This window comes from Mobula hypostoma, chromosome 2 (genome assembly GCF_963921235.1).
Source record: "Mobula hypostoma chromosome 2, sMobHyp1.1, whole genome shotgun sequence".
Taxonomy (NCBI): Eukaryota; Metazoa; Chordata; class Chondrichthyes; order Myliobatiformes; family Myliobatidae; genus Mobula; species Mobula hypostoma.
Window position 1 is genome coordinate 69,357,926 of NC_086098.1, and position 13,983 is coordinate 69,371,908.

At 44.6% G+C, this 13,983-nt stretch overlaps 1 long non-coding RNA gene across 1 annotated transcript in view; it reads left to right on the top strand.

Annotated features, from left to right (window-relative positions):
- The first annotated feature begins 8,576 nt into the window (after positions 1-8,576).
- LOC134358806 (uncharacterized) overlaps positions 8,577-13,983 on the top strand; it is a 64,563-nt gene continuing 59,156 nt past the window's right edge. The window contains exons 1-2 of the long non-coding RNA XR_010020956.1: positions 8,577-8,679; positions 9,639-9,744. This is a non-coding gene — a long non-coding RNA (uncharacterized LOC134358806). The remainder of the gene's footprint in view (positions 8,680-9,638; positions 9,745-13,983) is intronic.

A 13,983-nucleotide genomic window follows, 5' to 3' on the forward strand; every position in this document is an offset into this window, starting at 1 on the left:
CTGTGAATATACTGTCCACCCCACATCAACAGAAGTTTGTCAAAGCTTTAGAAGTTATGCTGAATCTTTGCAAACTTCAAGGTATGCATTAAAGAAGTGCTAACAGAACAAGAAAAATCTAAAATGGATAGTAGCAGGAGCAGAGGCTAGTAGCAGAAGGGAGAGACAAAGAAAAAAATAGATCTAAGATGGAACTGCCTTTTGATCAGCTATTTTACACTCCAAAGATATTGAAAAAATCCATTCAAATTCGTAGATAAGAGTTAACCAATGAGTTACCCCATTCAAATAATGTGACTCCAAGAGTAACTTCCAGAGCTTTCCAGAATCAAATAAATGTAACCACTAAGGGACACACTGAACAACTGCATATACATACTGTGACCACTAGGAAGCACACTAAACAGTTACTTGTAAATAATTATACAAAATACAAGCAGAAAATTAATTGTTAAGTGACAATGAAAATAACAATTAAACAGACAGATCCCTTGATGAAGACTGGTTCCCTTGACTTCCCCTTCCTGGAGTTCAAAATCAATTCCCTTGTCTTATTGACCTTTGGTTTAAGGTTGTTGCTGCAATACCACTCAACCAAATGATCTGGTTCACTCCTGTACACCACTTCATCACCAGCTGAGGGACTGCCAACAACATTTGTTACTGGTAAATTTATTGATGGCCTTTGAGCTGTTCCTGGCCACACTGTCATTGGTGTAGAGAAAGTAGAGTAGTGGACTAAGCAGGCATCCTTGAGGTGCGCCGATGTTGAGTGTTAGGGATGAGGAGATGTTATTTCTGATCTTGACTGACTGTGGTCTCCCGATAAGGAAGTCAAAGATTCAGTTGCAGAGGGAGGTGCAGAGGCCTGTGTCCTTGCGTAGGAAGGTTAATTCTGGCCATGACCAATTTCTCAAAGTACTTCATCACAGTAGGCATGAGTGCACTGGGTTATAGCCACTGAGGCAGCTCACCCTACTCTTCTTAGGAATTGGTATGATTGTCATCCTTTTGAAGAATTTGGGAACCTCTGACTGCGGCAGTGAGATTGAAAATGTCCTTGAATAATCAGTTGGCATGGGTGTTCAGTGTCTTACCAGGTACACCATCAGGGCCTGATGGCTTGTGAGGGGTTTCCCCCTTGAAAAATGTTCTGACATTGGACTCTGAGACAGAGGTCACAGGACTGCGAAATGCTGCATGGATTTGCGCAGGTGTAGTTTTATTCTTCCTTTCAAATCTTGTATTTAAAAAAAAAGGTGTGGAGTAATTCAGGGAGAGAAGCATCACAGCCAATTATGATGATAGGTTTCACCTTGTAGGAAGTAATGGTCTGGAAACGTTGTGCACCGGTTTTGAATGCCACAGATCTAGTTCTCAGCAGACTACGAATCTCCTGTTTCATATACTGATTATTGATGGTGTAAGGATAATCTGTCCAAAACTAAGTTGAGTAGGTGCTTGTGGGTAAACAATACCAGTTGAGTGGGAATCTTTTGAACACCATGAAACACAGAAGCAGAATTAGGCCATTCAACCCATCGAGTCTGTTCCGCCATTCCATCATATCTGATCCCAGATCCCACTCAACCCCATATACTTGCCTTCTTGTCATATCCTTTGCCCTGACTGATCAGGAAACTATCGACTTCTGCCTTAAATATACCCATGGACTTGGCCTGCACCACAGTCTTTGGCAGAGCATTCCACGGATTTGCTACTCTCTGGCTAAAAAAATTCCTCCTTACCTCTGTTCTAAAAGATATCCCCTCATTTCTGAGGCTGTGCCCTTTAGTTCTGGATACCCTCTCCATTTCCACCCTATCTAGTCCATTCAACGTTCGGTAGGTTTCAATGACAGCCTACATTCTTCCAAATTCCAGTGAGTACAGGCCCAAAGCTGCCAAATGCTCCTCATATATTAACTCCTTTATACCTGGAATCATCCTTGTGAACCTCCTCTGGACTATCTCTAATGACAACACATCCGTTCTGAGATATGGGGCCCAAAACTGTTAACAATTCTCCAAGTGTGGCCTGACTGGCATCTTATAAAGTCTCATAAAACCTTATAATGAGTTTGAGAACAGTATGTTCCAATAAAGATGAAAAACTAATATGGCAAGATTAGGCAACTTGGATGACAAATTGATTAGGAGACAACAAGAAAGCCCAAGGTTTATCAGCTAGCTCATGTTAGTCCCTTGAATATAATGTTTGTAGGAGAGTACTTAAGAAGGACATTAGGTGGATAACGAGGTAATGAAATATCCTTGGTAGGTAAGAGTAGGGAGAATCCTATATTATTCTATACGTATATTAGAAGCAAGAGAGTGGCTGGGAAAGACTGCATCCCCTTGAGGAACAAAGGGGTAAACTATATGTGGAACCAGGGGATGTGGGCAGGATGTTGAGTGCATACTTCTCATCTGTATTTACCAAGGAGGAAATGGAAGATAGTGAGTTCAGAGATGGACAATATGATAGTCTGGAGCATGGCAGTTAGAGAGGGTAGAGGTGCGAGATGCTTTGGAGCATGTTAGAGTGGACAATCACAATCGAGTTTATTATCGCTGATATACAGAATATACGGAAATTTGTTCTGCAGCAGCACTACAGTGCACAACATAAAAAAGCTAGAATAAACATAATAACCATGGAATTATATAAGTAGTGCAAAAAGACAGCAAAATAGTGACGTAATGTTCATGAATTCATAGGCTATTCAGAAATCTGATGGCGGGGGAGAAAAAGCCAATATAATTGCAATATCAGCTTTAAAAGAAGTTAAGTGGGGAAATAATAGGACTGAAACAAATACAAGAGAAAATCTGCAGATGCTGGAAATCCAAGCAGCGCACACACAATGCTGGGGGACTCAGCAGGCCAGGCAGCATTTATGGAAAAGAGTACAGTCGACGTTTTGGGCTGAGGACCTTCATCAGGACTGGAGGGAAAAAAAGATGAGGAGTCAGAGTTAGAAGGTGGGGGGAGGAGAGGGAGAAACAGAAGGTGTTGGGTGAAACTGGGAGGGGTGAAGTAAGGAGCTGGGAAGTTGATCGGTAAAAAAGATACAGGGCTGAAGAAAGGGGATCTAATAGAAGAGGATGGTGAACGGTGGGGGTGGGTATTACCAGAAGTCTGAGAAATTGTTTATATCTTCAGGTTGGAGGCCACCCAACCTGAGTGTGGCCTCATTGCAACAGTACAGGAGGCCGTGGATGGACATGTCATAATGGGAATGGAAAGTGGAGTTAAATGGGTGGCTACTAGGAGATCCTGTGGTTTCTGGCAGATGGAACATAAGTGCTCATCTTAGCGGTCTCACGTTCTACGTAGAGTCTCACTGATATACAAAAGGCCATACTGGGAGCATCAGATACAATAGATGACCCCAATAGATTCACAGGTGAAGTGTTGCCTCACCTGGAGGGACTGTTTAGGGCCTGAATGGTAGTGAGGGAGGAGGTGTAGGGGCATGCGTGGCATTTGTTCTGCTTGCAAGGATAAGTGCCAGGACAGAGATCAGTGGGGAGGGACATATGGACAAGGGAATCACGCAGGCAGTGATCCCTGTAGAAAGCAGGGTTGGGGGATGGTGGGGAGAGGGAAAGATATGCTTAGCGGTGGGATCCCACTGGGATGGCAGAAGTTACAGAGAATTATGTACTGGACGCTGAGGCTGGTGGGGTGGTAAGTGATGACGAGAGGAACCCCATCCCTGGTGGGAGGGTGGGGTGAAGGCAAACGTGCAAACTGGAAGAGATGCGGTTGAGGGCAGCATTGATGGTGGAAGAAGGGAAGCCCCTTTCCTTGAAGGAGGAAATCTCCTTCATTCTGGGATGAAAAGCCTCATCCTGAGAGCAGATGTGGTGGAGGTGGAGGACTTGTGAGAAGGGGGTTATTTTTACAAGTAACAGGGTGGGAAGAGTTTTAGTCCAGGGAGCTGGGGAGTCAATGGGTTTGTAATAGACATCAGTGGATAAGCTGCCTCCAGAGATAGGGAAAGGGGTTGGGAGGTGTCAGAAATGCACCAGGTATATTTGAGGGCAGGGTGGTAGTTGGAGGCAAAGTTGATGAAGTCGACAAACTCGGCATGGGTGCAGGAAGCAGCACCAATGCAGTTGTCAATGTAGCATAGGAAAAGTGAAGTATGGACACCAGTGTAGGCCTGGAGCATTGTCTGTTTACGTAGCTGACGAAAAGGCAGGCGTAGCTGGGACCCATGTGAGTACCTCGTTTGAAGGAAGTGGGAGGAGCCAAGGGAGAAATTATTGAGAATGAGGACCAGTTTTGCCGGATGGAGGAGAGTGGTGGTGGAGGGAAACTGGTTGGGTCTGGTACCAGAAAGAAATGGAGAAAAAAGAAGGTACTGAACTCAAGGTGGGGGGGGGGTGATGGGGGGTTGGGGCGGGCAGATATGAGTTCATGGGGCAGGAACAAGCTGAAATAATGGGTCTACCTGGACAGGCAGATTTGTGGATCTTGGGTAGGAGGTAGAAATGGGAGCTGCAGGGTGAGAGAACTGATGTTGGTGGCAGTGGATGGGAGAATCCCAGAGCTAATACGGTCAGTGATGCTATGGGAGACAATGGCCTGGTGCTTCTTAGTGGGATCCCCCTAGTGTTTGAAGGGTAGATAAGAAGTGGTGTCTGACAGTTGTCACTGGGCCTCAGCAAGGTAGAGGTCAGTCCACCAGATTCCTTCAGCACCCCCCTCTCACCTGCAGGTTTGATTGTGAGGTTAGAATTGGTATGGAGAGAGTAGAGAGCAGTGGGTCCATTTCCGACACCTCCCTCCCCTTTCTAGATCTTTCTGTCTCTATCTCTAGAGACGGCTTATCTACTGATGTCTACTATAAGCCTACTGACCCTCTCAGCTGTCTGGACTATTCCTCTTCTCACCCTGTCTCTTGCAAAAATGCCATCCCCTTCTCGCATTTTCTCCATCTCCGCCGTATCTGGTCTCAGGATGAGGCTTTTCATTCCAGGACGAGGGAGATGTCCTCCTTTTTTAAAGAAAGGGGCTTCCCTTCCTCCACCATCAACTGTGCTCTCAAACGCATTTCCCCCATTTCACGCACATCTGCTCTCACTCCATCTTCCCGCCACCCCACTAGGAATAGGGTTCCCCTGGTCCTCACCTAACACCCCACCAGCCTCCAGGTCCAACCTATAATTCTCCGTAACTTCCGCCACCTCCAACGGGATCCCACCACTAAGCACATCTTTCCCTCCGCCCCCCCCCCGCTTTCCACAGGGATCGCTCCCTACGTGACTCCGTTGTCTATTCGTCCCTCCCATCCCTCTCCACCGATCTCCCTCCTGGCACTTATCCTTGTAAGCAGAACAAGTGCTACACATGCCTTTACACTTCCTCCCTTACCACCATTCAGAGCCCCAGACAGTCCTTCCATGTGAGGCGACACTTCACCTGTGAGTCGGCTGGGGTGATATACTGTGTCCGGTGCTCCCGATGTGGCCTTCTATATATTGGCGAGACCTGACGCAGACTGGGAGATCGTTTTGCTGAACACCTACGCTCTGTCTGACAGAGAAAGCAGGATCTCCCAGTGGCCACACATTTTAATTCCACGTCCCATTCCCATTCTGATATGTCTATCCACGGCCTCCTCTACTGTAAAGATGAAGCCACACTCAGGTTGGAGGAACAACACCTTATATTCCGTCTGGGTAGCCTCCAACCTGATGGCATGAACACTGACTTCTCTAACTTCCTCTAATGCCCAACCTCCCCCTCGTACCCCATCCGTTATTTATTTATATACACACATTCTTTTTCTCTCTCTCCTTTTTCTCCCTCTGTCCCTCTCACTATACCCCTTGCCCATCCTCTGGGTTTTTTCCCTCCTCCCCCTTTTCTTTCTCCCTGGGCCTCCTGTCCCATGATCCTCTCATATCCCTTTTGTCAATCAACTGTCCAGCTCTTGGCTCCACCCTCCCCCTGCTGTCTTCTCCTATCATTTTGGATCTCCCCCTCCCCCTCCCACTTTCAAATCTCTTACTAGCTCTTCTTTCAGTTAGTCCTGACGAAGGGTCTCAGTCCGAAATGTCAACTGTACCTCCTCCTAGAGATGCTGCCTGGCCTGCTGCGTTCACCAGCAACTTTGATGTGTGTTACAGTGCACTTTTAGCTTGATTCTGTGCATTCCCGGTGCACTTTTTAGATCTGTCAACCATGATTCGCTCTTGTCCCAGGTTTTATCTAAATTAAAAATCTCCCCTAATCCTCCATGTCATAGAAAGAAAACAATGTAACTACTGTATGTCTGAGAAAGTTGTGGGGGTTGGGGAGTGATTGTCTGCTCTATATTATCCATAAACAAGTTTTAGTGCAGATCACAGAGGTGATTTTCAATGCTCAGGGTGGAATACTCTCACTTTTGTCATCAAGTGTCAGAATAAAGTACTCCCATATCAGGTATGACATGAGCTGATGAAAAGTAATGCTCCCTTCCTGAACTCTTGGCAAATAAGCACTGACCTTTAACTCCCTAAGAGTTCCCTTCCTGCACTAATGTGACATTCATATTTGCTGACCCCAGCTGTTCCATATCATTTCTGTGCAGTTGTCAATTGTTTTTCTGAACAGAGTTGTTAAATATTTTCCAGTTATGCAATGACTGACATTGTTGTTTTGTAAGTAACTGGATCCAGACTGGCAGTGACTTTATTAAATCACTTGTAAAAGGACTGACACACCCTGAAGAATGTTATGTGGGTGAAGCAGAGTGCACTAATTAATGGAGTTGATTGGCTGTCATTATTATTAGTTGAGTGTTGACCACTTAATGGCTTGGTTGCTAATATTCACAGAATCATTCATGTCATTAGAAACGACTGGTGAGAGGTAAGTCTGCTGGTGGCTGACACTTCCTTTCCCACATACTTTGTGCTGGTGATAAAGACAAATTTCTTGTTCAGCATTTCCAAAGCACAGAAAGAAAACAGTCAGTTCACATGTCTGGCTTTTTGAAACGATTAACTAAATAGTTTCATTCTTCTGTTCTTTTCCTGCACTCCTGTGAACTTTTTCTTTTTAAGCTACAGTATATACCTAACTTCCCTTTCAAACATACCATTGAATCAATTCCTACCAGCCCTTCAGGCAGTGCATTCCAGATCATAATAGTTCACAGCAAAAGAAAACTGTCTTTCTACCAGAGCCCTTTTGCTAATTTCCTTAACTTTGCATCCTGTTTTTGTTCAGCTGCCAAGTAATGCCATAATTTATAAAGCACTTCATCATGTCTCTCAAAATTGTCCCATGCCCCTTCATATGTGACAAAGTGCATTCATTACCAAGTGTAATCACTTGTGTTCACAGGATCCCGCGTGCACCAATACGACAAATGACGGATTGACCTGTACGTTTTGCACCATTGATTGAGAGAACAATGTTTTCAAAGCCATGAGGGCAACTCGCTCTAACCGTCAGGATGATGTCTTTCTTTGATGTTATGTTCAGCAGACAATGAAAGCACTTAAGTATGACAAATGATACTCTTTCAATTTCACTGTAGATCACATTGAAGCTCAAAAATATTTTCCCCAGTTGTATCTAAAGCTTTCAAATGTTCTGCTTATATTATGTACCAACTTCTGATAAAAGACTGAAATCTAATTAGTGAGGCTTTCCACCATCCTGTTTACATTCAGGCTGGACAATGGTGATAGATAAGAGCCCAGTCTTCCTTTATTGGCTTCAGGCCACATTCCAGTTCTACTCGCAGATTCAAATATAAAAGAAATGGAGTGGACCTGAAACAGCCTGAGAGGTTTTGTACACAATGTGTTTGTGGGTGTGAGGCATTTTGTAATCTGTGATAAAACATTCATAAAGATTTAGCAAGCGCCACTAAATCTTCCAGCCCTTTCATCTGCTTCTGAATCACTGTGTTGCTCTTGGCAACCTGCAATAAATGTTGGCACTGTTCACTCCAGATGTTCAAAACCACCCTTTGAGACAAAGCATCACAAAACCAAAATTCCTTTCTCACTAAAGTAGCAAATTACCCCAAGTTACCACAGAAGAGGCCTTGTTGTAAGGGAAGTGTGAATTTCTTGTTTTAGAAAACTTGAGGCCCCCCATTGGTCCAGGTCAACCATGAATGTGTTCCAACTGTCTACGGGATACGCAAGCCAGGGCAGTATGATATGGAGAGCAAGTTGTTGCAATACAGCAGGCTCCCTCCTCCCACCCCATGCAGCTGATGAATCGAAAGGATTGGCAGAGAACAATACAGTTTGGCACCAGTGGCTTTGCAGTAGTTGTCAGTCAGCACTCAACTCAACGTAGGACTGCTTTAAGGACTCCCACTCTAGATTTTTCTTTGGAGTTTACTCTCAAAGCCTTCCTCATGTTTGGGTGTAACCACAATTCAGCAGAGGGTTGAGATAACAATTTACCTTTTCCTAGATGAGTTGCCAATTACTGCTGACAAGCCCCATCTGCTCAAAGTGACTGGTTTTAAGATGCCAGTAACCCACCTTTGCTCCTTCTCATGTCAGCAGAAACAGTTGCACTGGCTTAGTAGCTAAGCTACATGTGAAAGCCATGAGGCTATTTGAGCTGCACACCACTGGGAGCATTTAATAGGTAGTGGGAGCTTTACCACCCCTGGCTATAACAACCTTAAGGAATTGGAGAAGGCAATAGGTAAGTAAAAAGTAAAGTGCAAATTAATAGAGGCCTGGTCAGATTCATGCTATGATAAAAAACAAAGTCTAGCTGGAGTATATTAACAAATCAGTATGGCCTCAAACAAACCATTTGACTTTTGCAAGTTTAAAGCTTCACTGCCTGGTACTATGCTGATTGTACCTAAAAATTTGGCAAACTTCTGAGAACTCAGCTATTATTTGAAAGATGTTCCCTGGTTACAACAGCAAATACACTTCAAAGCACTTCATTAGCTATTTTGAGGTCACAAAAGGTAATATATGAATGGATATCCTTCATTCAGTAGACCGTGTCCTTAAATAAGGAAGCTAGTTCACAGTAGTACACATGGTAAAAGTGAAATCATAACAAAAAATTACAATTAATTTCATGATAGCCAAACTTGTTTCATTGTTCTCTGTACTTCTATTTAAAATATTTACATCTCCTTATAACAGGATGTTTATTTATTCATATAAATGTTGATGTTCGGGTTGAATATATTGTCATTGCTTCTTGAACTGAGCCAGGCAAATAATTGAATCTCCAGCCGCATGTTGGTTGAAGTGAGCAAAAATGAAGGTCTGAAGGTCAGGGGTTATGGAGAAACTGGGTTGTAGTCACAGTTGCTCCTGAAGTAAACAGTATTTCTGAATTTTCTAAATGAACATTTACATAATGTGCAAATACTTTTGCTGCCTGTTCTCTCTGTGCGTTATGCTTGCAAACTCAGAAGGCTCAGCGTCCAAGCTAAAGGAAAAACAGACGCGTTGTGCAGGAACATGCCTTGGATATTCCTCTATGTATTTCATATAAAATGACCAGCTTTGAGATGTCTTCAGAGGTCAGGATTGAAACAAATGATGTGCTGGGAGAGGCGTTGGTACCTGTTGGTACATAATAACATGTACAAGTGTGTATGCGCTTGTTAAACAAACTGATTTCTAATTTTTCAGTGATGGTGTGGGAGACAATGGCCTGGTGCTCCTTGGTGGGGTCACAATCGAGGGGTAAATAAGAGGAGGTATCCGCGAGTTGTCGCTGTGCCTCGACAAGGTAGAGGTGAGTACACCAGACTACAACAGCACCCCCCTTATCGGCGGGTTTAATGGTAAGGTTAGGATTAGTGCGGAGGGAGTGGAGAGCAGAGCGTTCCGAAGGAGTGAGGTTGGAATGGGGACAAGGTGTGATGAAGTCGAGACGGTTGATGTCCCGTCGAAGGGTCTCGGCCTGAAACGTCGACTGCACCTCTTCCTAAAGATGCTGCCTGGCCTGCTGCATTCACCAGCAACTTTTATGTGTGTTGCTTGAATTTCCAGCATCTGCAGAATTCCTGTTGTTTGTGTTCCTAATTTTTCCATTTTGGTTTTGATTTATTCTTATCACATGTGCCAAGATGCAGTGAAAAGCTCATCTTGCATACTATTTATACAGATCCAATCACTACCTAGAGCATTGATTTAAAAAATAAGGTAAAACATTAACAGTGCAGAATAAACTGTAAGAGCTACTGAAAAAAGTGTAGAGCAGGTAAGTGAAGTGCAAGTCATAATGTAGATTGTGAGGTCAAGAGTCCATCTTATCTTAGAAAAGGTCTTGCTGAAGTTCTGATAGAAGCATTCCTTGAGTCTGCTGGTACAGGCTTTCAAGCTTTTGTATCTTCTGCCCACTGAGAGAGTGGAGAATAGATAATGTCCGGGGCTGGGGGGGTGGTGGGGGATGCTGTTCTCTGATTATGCTGGCTGTGTAACTGAGGCAGTGAAAGTATAGATAGAGTCCATGGAGGTGAGGCTGGTTCCTGTGACGTGCTAAGCTGTGTCTACAACTCTTGAATTTCTTGCAGTCACATGCAGAGCAGTTGCAATACCAATTCATTATGCTTACAGTGCATACAGATAGAGAAACACACAGAAAATGCAGGACAGGCAGCACTTATGGAAATGAATAAAAAGTCAATGTTTGGGCTGAGATCTTTCTTCAGAACAGGAAAAGACAGGGGAAGATGCCAGAATAAGAAGGTGGGGGGAGTGCAAGGCCTATGATAGGTGAAGCCTAGTGGGTGGGGAAAGTGGGGAGGATGAAGCAAGAAGCTGGGAGGTGATAGGTGGAAAAGGCAAAAGACTGGTGAGGAAGGAATCTGGTCGGAGAGGAGTGGACCCTGAGAGAAAGGGAAGGAGGAACACCGGTGGGGTGGTAGACAGCTGAGGAGAAGTTAGAGGCCAGAGTGGGGAATAGAAGAAGAGGGAAGGGGCAGTGGAAAAATTACCAGAAGGAGAAATCAATGTTCAGGCCATGAGGTTGAAGGCTACCTAGATGGAATATGAAGTGTTGCTCCTCCCAACTGAAAGTGACCTCATCGTGGCGGAAGAGGAGGCTGTGGACCAACATTTCAGAATGGGAATGTGGTTAGGAATTAAAGTGGTTGCCCACTGAGAAATACCGCTTTTTGTGGATGGAGTGGAGGTGCTCGACAAAGAAGTTGGCTCTCACTAACATACAGGAGGCTGCATCAGGAGCACACCCAGATGCAGTAGATGACCTGAATAGATTTGCAGGTGAAGTGGGGTCCTGAATGGAGGTGAGAGAGGAACTAAATGGGCAGATGCAGCATTTCTCCCACGTGTATGGATTTGTGTCAGGAGGGAGATTAGTGGGGAGGGCAAATGAACAAGGGAAATATAAAGGGAGTGAATGCTGTGGAGAGTTGTGGGGGGCAAGGTTGGTGGTAGACATCTGTTTGTTGAAGTTGTGGTGAATGATGAGTTAGATGCGGACACTCGTGGCATGGTAGAGAAGGACAAGGTGGCGGGAAGATGAGGTGAGTTCAGGTATCTGGAAAATGGAGAAGATGTGGATGATGACAGCATCAATGATGGAAGAAGGGAAAAACCCATTCTTTGAAGAAGGAAGACATCTTTGTCCATTCATCCCTCCCCACTAATCTTCCTGGCATGTATCGCTGCAAGTGACAGAAATTACTTGCCCATTCACCTCCATCAGGCCCCAAACAATCATTTCAGGTGAGGCAACACTTCACTTGTGAATCTGTTCAGGTTGTCTACTGTATCTGGTGCTCCTGGTGCAGCTTCCTCTATTGGGAGAATGCTTTGTCGTTCACCTCTACTCCTGCAGATAGCAGGACTTCCTGGAGATAAAACTATTTTAATTCCTATCCCCACTCTCATTCCAACATGTTGGTCCATGGCCTCCTCTTCTGCCATGATGAGGCCGCTCTCAGTTGGGAGGAGCAACACCTCACATTCTGTTCACATAGCCTCCAACCTGATGGCATGAACATTGATTTCTACTTCCAATATTTTTTCCTTCCCCCTTCCCTCTTCTTCTATTCCCCACTCTTGCCTCTGAAGACCTCTCACTCACCTATAACCAACTCCTTGTGCCCCTCCTCTCCTTTGTCACATGGTCCGCCATCCTCTCCTATCAGATTCCTTCTTATCCAGCCTTTTTGCCTTCTCCATCTATCATCTATCATTTCCCAGGTTCTTACTTCATTCCTCCTCTCCTACCCACCTGAATTCACCTATGACCTGGATTCACAGGATTCACGAATTGTACTCCTTCCCATTTGCCCACTTCCCCCTTCTTATTCCGGCATCTTTTCCCTTTCCTTCTCAGTACTTATGAAGGGTCGATGCCTGAAACATCGACTTTTTTTACTCATTTCTATAGATGCTGCCTGACCTGCTGACTTCCTCCAGCATTTTGGAGATGTGGTATTGGGGTCAAACACAATGCCAAAATTGCAAATGATTAGACTCTGTCTCAGAGAACAGCCAGAGCTGGAAGCAGCAGCCAGGGATGCGGATGCTCTGGGATGTAGAGATAAAACCGTCAGTTTTCCCAATTACTCTGTAAAACATGAATTATAATATGCTTCTCTAGTGCAAAAGAGTGGTACAGTTAGGATAGCTGTGAGAAGCAGTATGTTTGTAAAAGATATCAGTGGATAGCCATATTGACTATAGTCTTCCCACCCTTTCACTTGCGAAAATGGTACCCCTTCTCTCAGGTCCTTTGTCTCTGATGCATCTATTCTCAGGATGAGGCTTTCCATTCTAGAACATATCAGATGTCCTTTTTTCAAAAAACAGTGTTTCCCTTCCTCCATCATCAAAGTACCCCTCACCCGCATCATCCCATCCTCTCGCCATCATAACAGGGATAGGGTTTCCCTTGCTCTTACCAACCACCTCAAGAGCCTCTGTATCCAGCACCTCATTCTTCATTCTTCATAACTTCTACCATCTCCAGTGGGATCCTACCACAAAGATCATCTTTCCCTTCTAACCCCCACACCCTGCATCCACCTTTTATAGGGATTGCTCTCCATGTGACTCCCCAGTGATCTCCCTTCAGGCACTTACCCTTGCAAGCGTGACAAGTGCTGCACCTGCCACTACACCTGCTCTCTCACCACCATTCACCAGCCAAACATTTCACGTTTGAGTCTGTCACGTCATCTATTGTATCTGGTACTCCTGATATGGATTGCTGTACATTAGCGAGATTGAGAGGTGCTTTGTCAGCCATCTTTGCTCTGTACATCACAAAAAGCAGGATCTCCTGGTGGCTATCTGTTTCAGTCTGACCTTCCATTCCAGTTCTGATGTGTCTGTCCATTGCCTCCTCTACTGCCATAATGAGGCCAACTAATGTGGGAGAAATATCTGGTTTGCCTCCAATGTAATGGCATGAACATTGATTTCTCTGATTTCTGGTAATTTCTCCCTTCACCCTCCTCCTCACATTCTCCATTCGCCATTCTGGTTACCGTTTTGACCCATCTCTTCACCTGTACCTCACCTCTCTCTGGTTACCCTCTTCCTTCCCTTTCTTCCAGGTCCACTGTCCTCTCCCATTAGATTCCTTCTTTCTCAGTACTTTACCTCTTCCATCATCTTACTGTATCACCTTGCAGCTTTTATCTTTGTATCCCTACCCACCCACCTTCCCTCTCACTAGTTCTCACCTATCACCAGACAACTTGGACTCCTTTCCCTCCCCCGCGCCCCCCCCATAACTTCTTACCGCGGCTTCTGGCCCTTCCTTTTCAGTCCTGATGAAGGGTCTCGGCTGGAATATTGACAGATTACCTATTTGTGGCTACCTGTGAGCAAACAAATCTTGAGGTTGTATAATTTATACATTCTTTGATAATAAATGCACTATGAAACTGATTATTTCTCCCATAGATGCTGTTTGTATTTCTCTAATTAAAAGCTTGATCTATTTCTGAAATGTGGAATCCTGCAAAACCTAAGGGATGGTAGATTAAGGCGA